Below are 11167 nucleotides of genomic sequence, written 5' to 3'. Positions count from 1 at the left end.
CAGGATTGACAACTTTGCGATTCCTTCATTTTTTCATGAGTTCTCCATTTTTACATGCTTTTTCTTCATTCCCTCAATCCAATCTTTGCCTTCTAAACCTGCAATCACTTAACAAATATATCAAGACATCTAATGAAATCAAGGTAAATTAAATTTAGCCATTTTAACACCTAAAAAGCATGTTTTCACTCTTAAGCACAATTAAAGGAGAATTACAAAACCATGCTATTTCATTGAATAAATGTAGGAAAAGATGATAAAATTCCTCTAAATTCAACACAATATAAACTCTAAAAATGGGATTGATCACCAGGTGAGGAGGTTCCCCCCAGTGCTACTCCAAAACACCCACAAAGGCCTGTTCTACCTCATCTAAACTCTCCCAAGGGTATTTTAGAGCTAAAGGGTCTTTTTTGCCACCATAAAGGAAAGGTCGGCTCATCATTCTCATCCAAAAAGAAAGGGCGAACACCCTCAATAGCTCAGACTTTAAAATAATAATTTTTAAAATCATGAAAAGATTCATCAAACATTGAGAACACATTTTTCCCTTGGGTGGCAAAAAAGGAGATCCAAGAAGCCTTCTTCTTAGCCACTCTAGGTTTGGTCAAAACAAACAGGTAAAGGAAAAGGGATTGAGAATGATGAACACCCAGTTCTTGGCACAGTAACTGAAAGATCTTTATAAAGGCCCAAGAGTTCGGATGAAGCTTAGAAGGGGCCATATTATAGTTCCACAAGAGTTCGATCTCAAAGTCAGTAAAAGGAAGGGTAATGCCTAATTGGCTAAAGAAATAGTCGTAGGCGTAAAAGAAAGGACGCTCTGTCCGATCTAAGGGAGGGAAACTAACTCTCTCCTCAGGATTAGGCAACACAAACTCATAATTCTTCTTGTCCTCCCTACGCTCTCAGACCCTATGAAATCGCCTAAGTTTCTCACAGTACTCAGGGTCGGCTACGGTAACACACATCAGAACTAGGGAGTCTATCCAATCGGCCATACCAGCAGGGATCTTGGTGGACATCTCGACAATGTTCTTACGGGAAGACATATAGTAAACTACACCTACAACAAAGAAAATAAAGAAGGTCACTACCAAACAACTTGGACAGAGGTAGAAAAGAAAAAAAACTAACAGAAAACAGCTATGGCAGTAAAAGGGCACCCTAGGATTCACACAAAGCAAAGGAGATCAACGTTAGAAGCCCAAGGGCACCCTTTCGAGGCAACAGTACAGAGCACAGAAAAATAAATAATGCAAAAACCAAAACCCTAAAACCTTTAAACAAAGTAAACAACCGGAGACAGTAACGGAAACCTAAAGCACGTACGTTTCCCCAAAACAGAGCAGCAGAAATAAAAAAGATCGCAACTTTGAAAAGAAATAAAGATAGGCAATTACCAAAAAGCTTCAACCTTTTGAAAGGAAGCTCAGCAAAAGATCAAAACTTTTCCCAAAAAGAATGCATGCAGTAGTGAAACACATAGAAAAACTACAAATAAAAGTGCATAAAAAGTGAGAGGGTATGAAGCTGAGCACCAACCTGCAGAAGAAGACAAAGGAACTAGCCGTAAGCCACGAAAAAATCTTCACTAAAGATAATGGAAACTCCAAAAATCCAAGAAAGGAACGATTTTGGAATGTTGGGGCAATCAAAGGACGAATGAAAGGAAGCCTCTCTTCACTAAGCAAATGAAACGAAACTGAAAACGAAGGTCTAAGGCTTTTCAATTTCAATTTCATTACCTCCTTTTGTACTACTTCTTTCATGACTGGGTTCAAATTCCTTTGGGGTTGAATGGATGACTTTGCATTATCTTCCAACAGGATCTTATGCATGCACATGGAAGGGCTTATCCCTTTCAAGTCAGCAAGGGTCCACCCAATAGCATCTTGATGTTTTTGTAGCACCTTAATCAAATATTTCTCTTGCTCCTTACTTAGAGCAGAGTTGATGATCATTGGGTAGCTCTCATCACTTCCCAAATATGCATACTTGAGAGTGGGAGGCAATGCTTTTAGTTCAAGTTTGGGTGCTTCCTTTTCTTCATTCTTCTCTTCTAATATGCTTGGAATGAGTACCTCGTTCAAGGATTTTCTGATGGGGGATCTTCTTCTGGTATTTCCTCAAACTCTTCTCCTTCAAGGATTTCTTGTATTGAGGCTTCAACTACATCCAACCTCATGCATTCTCCTAGTAATTCCCTTGGGTAACTCATGGCCTCAAACACATTGAACACAATCTTCTCATTGTGTAACCTGAGGACTAGTTCCCCTTTCTAGACGTCGATGATGGCTCTAGCTGTTGCCAAAAATGGCCTTCCCAGAATGATTGAAGCTTTGGCCTCTTCCTCTATATCCAACACCACAAAACCTATTGGGAATATGAAGTCCCCCACCTTCACCAACAAGTCTTCTATTATTCCATGGGGAAATTTGAAGGATCTATCTACTAATTGGAGAACCATTCTCGTTGGTTTGGCTTCTTCAATCTTCATTCTTTTCATCATTTCCAAAGACATCAAATTGATGCTGGCCCTCAAGTCACATAAAGCCTTTTCAACGGTGATTTCTCTTATGACACAAGGGATTTGAAAGCTCCCAGGGTCCTTCAGTTTCTAGGGTAGCTTGTGTTGAATGATAACACTACACTTCTTTATCAACACTATAGTTTCATCATTTCTCCAGCTCCTTTTCTTGGTCATTAATTCCTTCAAAAATCTGGCATAGAGTGTCATTTGCTCTAGTGCATCTGCCAAGGGAATGTTGATTTGGAGTTTCTTGAAAATCTCCAAGAATCCGGAGAATTGGTTGTCATTCTCCTTTTTCCTCAATCGTTGAGGGTAGGGCACTTTTGGAACATATTGCCTCAGGATCTCTTTTTCTTGGGGAGAATTGAGTGTAGGTGCTTCTGTTTCTTCTTTATCACGTATACCCTTATCAGCTTCCTTCTTTTGTGCTTCCTTTGGAGCCCCTGATAAGGGAAAATCAATTCCACAAAAACTCACTAGCAAGTGTACCGGGTCGGTTGATGAGCGGATAATTTATACGCTTTTTGGCATTGTTTTTAGGTAGTTTTTAGTAGGATCTAGCTACTTTTAGGGATGTTTTCATTAGTTTTTATGAAAAATTCACATTTCTGGACTTTACTATGAGTTTTTGTGTTTTTCTGTGATTTCAGGTATTTTCTGGCTGAAATTGAGGGACCTGAGCAAAAGTCTGATAGGAGGCTGACAAAGGACTGCTGATGTTGTTGGATTCTGACCTTCCTTCACTCGAGATAGATTTTTTGGAGCTACAAAACTCCAAATGGCATGCTCTCAACGGTTTTGGAAAGTAGACATCGAGGGCTTTCCATCAATATATAATAGTCCACACTTTATTTGAGTTAAGATGACGCAAACTGGCGTTCAACGCTAGTTCCATGCTACATTCTGGAGTAAAACGCCAGAAACACGTCACAAACCAGAGTTAAACGCCAAAAACACGTTACAACTTGGCGTTTAACTCCAAGAGAAGCCTCTGCACGTGTAAAGCTCAAGCTCAGCCCAAGCACACACCAAAGTAGGCCCCGAAAGTAGATTTCTGCATTTAGACTTATTTCTGTAAACCCTAGTAGCTAGTCTAGTATAAATAGGACTTTTTACTATTGTAATTTAATCGGGGTTTTCATCTTGGCATCTATCTTTGGACGTTTAGTTCTTAGACTTTGGGGGCTGGCCATTCGGCCATGCCTAAACCTTGATCACTTATGTATTTTCAACAGTGGAGTTTCTACACACCATAGATTAAGGGTGTGGAGCTCTGCTGTACCTCGAGTTTTAATGCAATTACTACTATTTTCTATTCAACTCATGCTTATTCTTATTCTAAGATATTCGCTGCCCTTCAACCTGATGGATGTGATGATCCGTGACACTCATCATCATCCGTCCTTATGAACGCGTGCTTGACAACCACTTCCGTTCTACCTTAGATCTAGCGTGTATCTCTTGGATTCCTTAATCAGAATCTTCGTGGTATAAGCTAGAATTATTGGCGGCCATTCTTGAGAATCTGGAAAGTGTAAACTTTGTCTGTGGTATTCCGAGTAGGATTCAAGCATTGAATGACTGTGACGAGCTTCAAACTCACGATTGTTGGATGTGGTGACAGACGCAAAAGAATCAATGGATTCTATTCCAACATGATCGAGAACAAACAGATGATTAGCCGTGCTGTGACAGAGCATTTGGACCATTTTCACTAAGAGGATGGGATGTAGCCATTGACAATGCTGATGCCCTACATACAGCTTGCCATGGAAAGGAGTATAAAGGATTGAAGGAAGGCAGTAGGAAAGCAGAGATTCAATAGGGACAAAGCATCTCCATACACTTATCTGAAATTCCTACCAATGATTTACATAAGTAACTCTATCTTTATTTTATGCTTTATTTATTATTATTTTCGAAAACCATTATAATCATTTGAATCAGCCTAACTGAGATTTACAAGATGACCATAGCTTGTTTCATACCAACAATCTCCATGGGATCGACCCTTACTCACGTAAGGTTTATTACTTGGATGACCCAATGCACTTGCTGGTTAGTTGTGCTAAGTTGTAAAGAATGTGAGTGAACCATAGTAGTGTGCACCAAGTTTTTGGAGCCATTACTAAGAATTGTTCAAGTTATGAAAAGTGTAAATCACAATTTTGCCTATCATCAGTTCAAGTAGTAAAACTCACAGAAGTAAGGTCGATCCCACAGGGATTGATGGATTAAGCAACTTTAGTATGGTGATGAACTTAGTTAAGCTAACAATTAATGATTTGAGTAATTTATGATTGACAGAAGGTAAATTGCAGGGAATTAAAATGTTGGAAGTAAAATAGCTGAAACTTAAATGGCAAGAAAAGTAAATGGCTGAATCTTAAATTGCAAAAAATGTAAATAACAGAATCTTAAAATGCAAGGAATTAAAATTGTGGAATCTAAATTTCAAGAGAAGTTAAATTTCATGAATATTAAAAGGAATTGGGTGCTGGGATTTAGAACCGAACTAAACAATGCAAAATGCAGTAAAATTAGGGAAATCTAAGTCGGAGAAATTCAAAGAAAATAATTCATCAGGGATTGGAGATATTGCAATCCTTCATGAATTAGTTGAGTCTCAACTTCTTTCTCAATCATTTTGATAGATCTATGGCAGATTGAAAGTGATTGGATCTATAGCGTTGAGTCACCGACGCATGCATGCCCTGTGTGCGTGCGCATCCCTTGCATTGTTGCGCCATCGACGCATGAGCGTAACACATGCGTGCGCGTCGATAATATTTTCAGCCTCAGCCATGCTTGCACGTACCCTGCATGCGTGCCTATCCCTTGGTAGCGTTCATTAATTTAACGCTATGTTTGTGCCATGAACGCTCCTCACGCGTGTGCGTCCTTTGCGCGTGCGCATGGATGGTAAAATATCATTTTTGCGCTCTAGCATCATGTACGTGTTTGCACCAACCACCACTTTTGTCACATCGACGCGTGCGCGTCAGTGATCAAATTCAAAGTCCAATTCTGAAAGTATCGCAGGCGTTCATTCAGAGTGAACGTAGCGTTCATTGCTGGTGAACGCTAATCCTCCTTCCACGCGTGCGCGCCATGAAAGCGTATGCGTGGATCTCCAAAAGTGTCATCCTGCGCGTAAGCGCCTTGTACGCGTGCGCGTTACTTGTGAACATAGTGTTCATCAAATGAACGTAGCATTCTTGACGATCGGACTTTCTATCGGTGAAGAATTTATAAAAATATTATCGCATTGTAAGTATAGTTTCTAAACCAACAGAGAATCCTTTGGTACAAAAGTTTGGTTGACACAAGTAACAAAACCCAATAAAATTTATAACTGAAGTATTTAAACCTCGGGTCGTCTTCTCAAGGAATTGCAGGGAGGTGTATTTTATTATTGGTTATGAAAAACAATATAATTTTGGGTTTTTAAAATAAGGAATAGGTTATTTAAATGGCAAGGAAAATAAATTAATAAATATAAAATCTCTTGGCAAGGTATGAGAATTGGAAGTTTTATCCTAGTTATCCTTATCAATTGTGATGAGAATTGGCTTTTGCTCCCACTTGGTCAACCTCTAACTATGAAGGTAGGTTAAGTGGATAAATCAATTTGATTCATCAAGTCCTAGTTTTTCCCTTGGAAAGGCTAGAGTTAGTGGAATCCAAATTAATTAGCAAGGAATTCCAATTTTCAATCAACACCTCGAGTTTGATAACTCAGGCGTCACCAATTACTTAACCAAAGCGCTAAATTAAATTGAAAACATCATAAATAGAATAAAGCAATCATAAATATGAAATACCTCAAACTACGTTTAAACATAAATTCAAATTTAACATGGAAAGGTTCATAAGCTAAATTGAAAAGATAAATATCAATTAAAGTAATAAAATAAAAATAGAAAATAAATTAAAGGAACATTGAACCTGTGAATTTGAGAAGTAGTAATCCTAAATCCTAAAAGAAATCCTAAATCCTAAAACCTAAGAGAGAGGAGAAAGCCTCTCTTTAAAAACTACATCTAAAAACTAAAATTGTGAATTATCAATGTTTTATGAATTAATGGATTCCCCCACTTTATAGCCTCTAATCTGCGTTTTCTGCGCCAAAAACTGGGTCAAAATAGCCCAGAATTCGTTGGTTATGAAATCAAACACGCTGTTTTTCGTCACTGCGATGCGTCCGCATAGAGCACATATTCGTGTCATCTAAATGTATGGCAACTATAGCAAATTATATATCATTTCGAAGCCCCGGACGTTAGTTTTCCAACGCAACTAAAACCGCATCATTTTGGACCTCTGTAGCTCAAGTTATGGTCATTTTAGTACGATAGGGTCAGGCTGATAGCTTTGCAGTTCCTTTAATTTCATGTATTCCTTCCACTTTTGCGCGCTTCCTTTCCATCCTCCAAGCCATTCCTACCCTGTAAACTCTAAAATCACTTAACACACATATCAAGGCATCGAATGGTAATAAGAGATGATTAAAATACACAAATTAAAGACTCTAGGAAGTAATTTTTTAATCATATAACAAATTCTGGGAAGGAATTGTAAAACCATGCAAATAGTATGAATAAGTGTGCAAAGGCTTGATAAAAACCACTCAATTGAGCATAAGATAAACCATAAAATAGTGGTTTATCAACCTCCCCACACTTAAACATTAGCATGTCCTCATGCTAAGCTCAAGAAAAGCTATAAAGGAGTGAAAAGGAATGGTAAAACTTATGAAATGCAACCTATCTATATGAATGCAAAAATGTTTGTATCTACTTGGTTAAAAGTAAACAAGTTCTTCAAGACAAATATGAATCAAATTTCACTAATTCAAATCATACAATAAACGACAAGTAAATTTGTAAGAAGATAGCTCATGAAAGCAGGGAACATAGAGTCAAGCATTGAACCCTCACTAGTAGTGTATATCACTCTAATCTCTCAAGTGTCTAGGGTTAATCACTCTACTCTTCTCTTATCATGATTTCCAAACTTTGTTCTTCATCTAACCAATCAACAAATATTTAGTATACCAATGCAAACATCATGAGGTCTTTTCAGGGTTGTAATGGGGCTGAGGTAAAGGTAAGGATACATGTATGGCCAAGTGAGCTATAATATGAATCTTTGACTAACCTAAGCTCTTACCTAACACACACACATACTCTATATAATTCTAAAAATCACACCTAGCTACCCATAATTTCCACTTTTGTATCACATACTCATGTACCAAATTTTGATATTTCCTTACTTTTATCACATGTGCATTGATCTTTCTATTAAAGCTTAACATCGGGATAATTTTGTTCCCTTATTTATTTACTTATTTATTGAATATTTTGGATTTTTCTCTCTCTTTTTTTTTACTTGAAAATAAACATAACATATTAATGCACATGGATTTTTTTTTTGGTCTCACATGAGTAGGTACCCAAATTCCCAATATTTTATCAAAGTAAAAACATAACACATTCCCTTATTAACCCATGTTCCCACAGTTTCCCCACACTTAATTGATACACAATCTCTATCTTAAGCTAATCAAAGATTCAATTTGGGTAATTAATTATTTTTCTGCTTAAGGCTAGTGATGTGGTAAAATATAGAATAAATGGAATTAAAAGGCTCAAAGTAGCTAACAAGGGTGACATAAAGGGTAGGTTTATTTGGGAGAAGTAAGCTAAAACAAGTAATGGCCTCAATCATATGCAAGCATGTAAATATACTAAACAATGGACATATAAAACGGAACAAAGTAAAGATTACAATCATAGAGAAGAAAAACACACAAGAATAAAATATTATGGTTAAATAATGTAACCATATAAATAATCTCAAAATCTCACAGGTTGTGTGTTCTTTGGCTCAAAAACCATGTTCCAAATACAACTTCAAACAAATTTAACACAAAAAGGTTTTAATTTAAATGAGTGAAAATTTTCAAAAATAGGGTCCTAAAAAGAAACTTATTATTTTTCAACCAAGTAGTACTTAAATGCAAACAATCAACTACACATGCAATCTATTATGCAATGCGATAATGAACTAATAAAGAAAATAAGACATTGGTGTTGAGAAGAGAATAACTAACCCATGGAGATCGGTATCGACCACCCCACACTTAAAGATTGCACCGTCTTCGGTGCATGCTAAGATGTGCAGGTGGACGGGCGGTTCCAACTGGCGCTTTTCTCCAGAGATTGTGCAGATGGACTTGTCTATCGCCACATTAAGAAGCTTTTCTTCTCCCTTCGTGGTGGCCATCTTGAAAGAAGAGGAAAAGAAGAAAAGTAACCTAGAAATAAAGATAAGAAAATAAATAAAGTATGGGCGGGTTAATGCCAAATAATGAGGGTCTCAATTACATGGTAGTTACAACATGCAAGTGAGAATACAATAGAAGCACATGGCATACCAGTGGTGCAAAATTTGCAACAAAGGGGAGGAGTGTGGGTAATGAAAGACAGTATAAATTCATGTCAATGCAAAATTAATACAAGTATCATAAAAGATTAGCATTGACTTAAATAATATTAACCAACAGTGTAAAACAAGTCACTGAGTGATGTCAGGGCATCTTGGCCAGTTTCACTGACCTTTTCTTTACTGTTTTAGGTAGTTTCATGCATTTTCTTAGTAAATAGGCAAGTTTTGGATGAAAATACACTCATACCTTGATTCAATCAATTATTATGAATTTTACATAATTTCATGAGGATTATGCAAGAATTAAATGACAAATTGGATAATGCATGATCTCATAACCTGGAATAGAGCTTTGATGCACTTTATTTGCTTGAATTCAGGATAAAGGAAGTAAGGAAGAGCCACGTTAATAGCCATGTTAATCTAGTTAACATGACCACTAACGTGGAATGAGAAGAAGCTTGTAGCGTTAATGAGAAAAGTGATCACCAATAACACCTTCGAAACCATCATAGCCCACGTTAATTGCCATGTTAACTACATTAACGTGGTAGTTAACGTGGAGGAAAAGGGAGCTCCAGCGTTAGTGGTAAAGGTGAATGCCACTAACGCTCCAAATTGGCATAATTAGCCACGTTAAGAGTCACGTTAACTTAGTTAACGTGAACTCTAACGTAGAGGAAGAAGAAAGTGCCAACGTTAGTGACACTCACCTTTGTCACTAACGTTGGACTAAGCCAACATTGCCCACGTTAGTGGTCACGTTAAGACCACTAACGTGAAGAGTAACGTGGAGCCAAGCATGATAGGCCAACGTTAGTGACACTCACCTTTGTCACTAACGTTGGAGATGGCTATCACCACCACGTTAGTAGTCACATTAATCCAATTAACATGAACTCTAACATGACCTCTAACGTAGGAAAAAGGGGCACAAGGCAACGTTATTGGAAAAGGTGATTCCCAATAACGTTTGTGAAGGATCAAGAGGTGACGTTAGTGGTCACGTTAGTGCCACTAACCTTGAAGTTAACATTGATCATTTTGGGTTAGAACGTTAGTGGAAAAGGTGATTGTCACTAACATTATCGAACCCACATCCTCACTTAATGTTAACGCCACTAACGTCCTAACTAACGCCCATGCCTAACTCACACTTTTTCTGCAAACAAAGCTGAGCCCACTGAAGATTGTAACTGCTTCAACTCAAGATCAAAGGCCCATATCCAAGACTTGAAGAACTCACTAGAAGATCAAGAAGAGTAGTATATATAGGAGTAGTTTTGAACTATTGGAGAGCTTTTGCACTTTGGAGAACTACACTCTGTATATTTAATGCATGTATTCTGTTCTACCCTTTTTCATTTCCAGAGCTATGAATAACTAAATCCCTTTCATTGTGTTAGGGAGCTCTGTTGTAATTTGATGGTTCAATTATAGTTTTCATTCTTCTTCCTCTTTCTTTTCTCTTGATTTACTAGAAAGCTTTTGATCTTAATCTAATTGGTTAGTTGTCTTGGAAAAGAAACTTGATAAACCCCATTTGTAGGGTTTATCTTGTACTTGATTTAGGGGATTTTATAACCTTTTACCCACATTTATCCATTGAAATAGCATGGTTTATAACTTCTCCTTTAATTGTGCTTAAAAGTTGAAACATGCTTTTTAGGACATAAAATAGCTAAATCTGATTCTCCTTGATTCCATTAGATGCCTTGATATGTTTGCTAAGTGATTTCAGATTTAGGAGGCAAGGATTGGACCAAGGGAATGAAGGAAAAGCATGTAGAAATGGAGAACTCATGAAGAAATAAAGGAAACGCAAAAGCTGTCAAGCCGACCTCTTCGCACTTAATCGACCATAACTTGAGCTACAAAGATTCAAATGATGCTGTTCCAGTTGGCTTAGAAAGCTAACATCTGGGGCTTCGAAAAAATATAAGATTTGTCATAGTTGCATTGCGTATACAGGCACGCACGCGCACGGTACGCGGACGCGCCGATGGTGGCACATGATCCACTTAATGTAACTCGTGGCCAGTGATTTTAGAAGCTTTGTGGGCCCAATCCAACTCATTTCTGATGCTTTTTAAGCCAAGGATTGAAGAGGGATGAACAAGTTAGTTACCATTAGTTTAGTTTAGCTTAGTTTGGTAGTTAGAGTTAGTTTCTAGAGAGAGA

This window comes from Arachis duranensis, chromosome 3, assembly GCF_000817695.3.
Source record: "Arachis duranensis cultivar V14167 chromosome 3, aradu.V14167.gnm2.J7QH, whole genome shotgun sequence".
NCBI classification, from domain to species: Eukaryota; Viridiplantae; Streptophyta; class Magnoliopsida; order Fabales; family Fabaceae; genus Arachis; species Arachis duranensis.
This window is presented reverse-complemented; position numbering follows the sequence as displayed.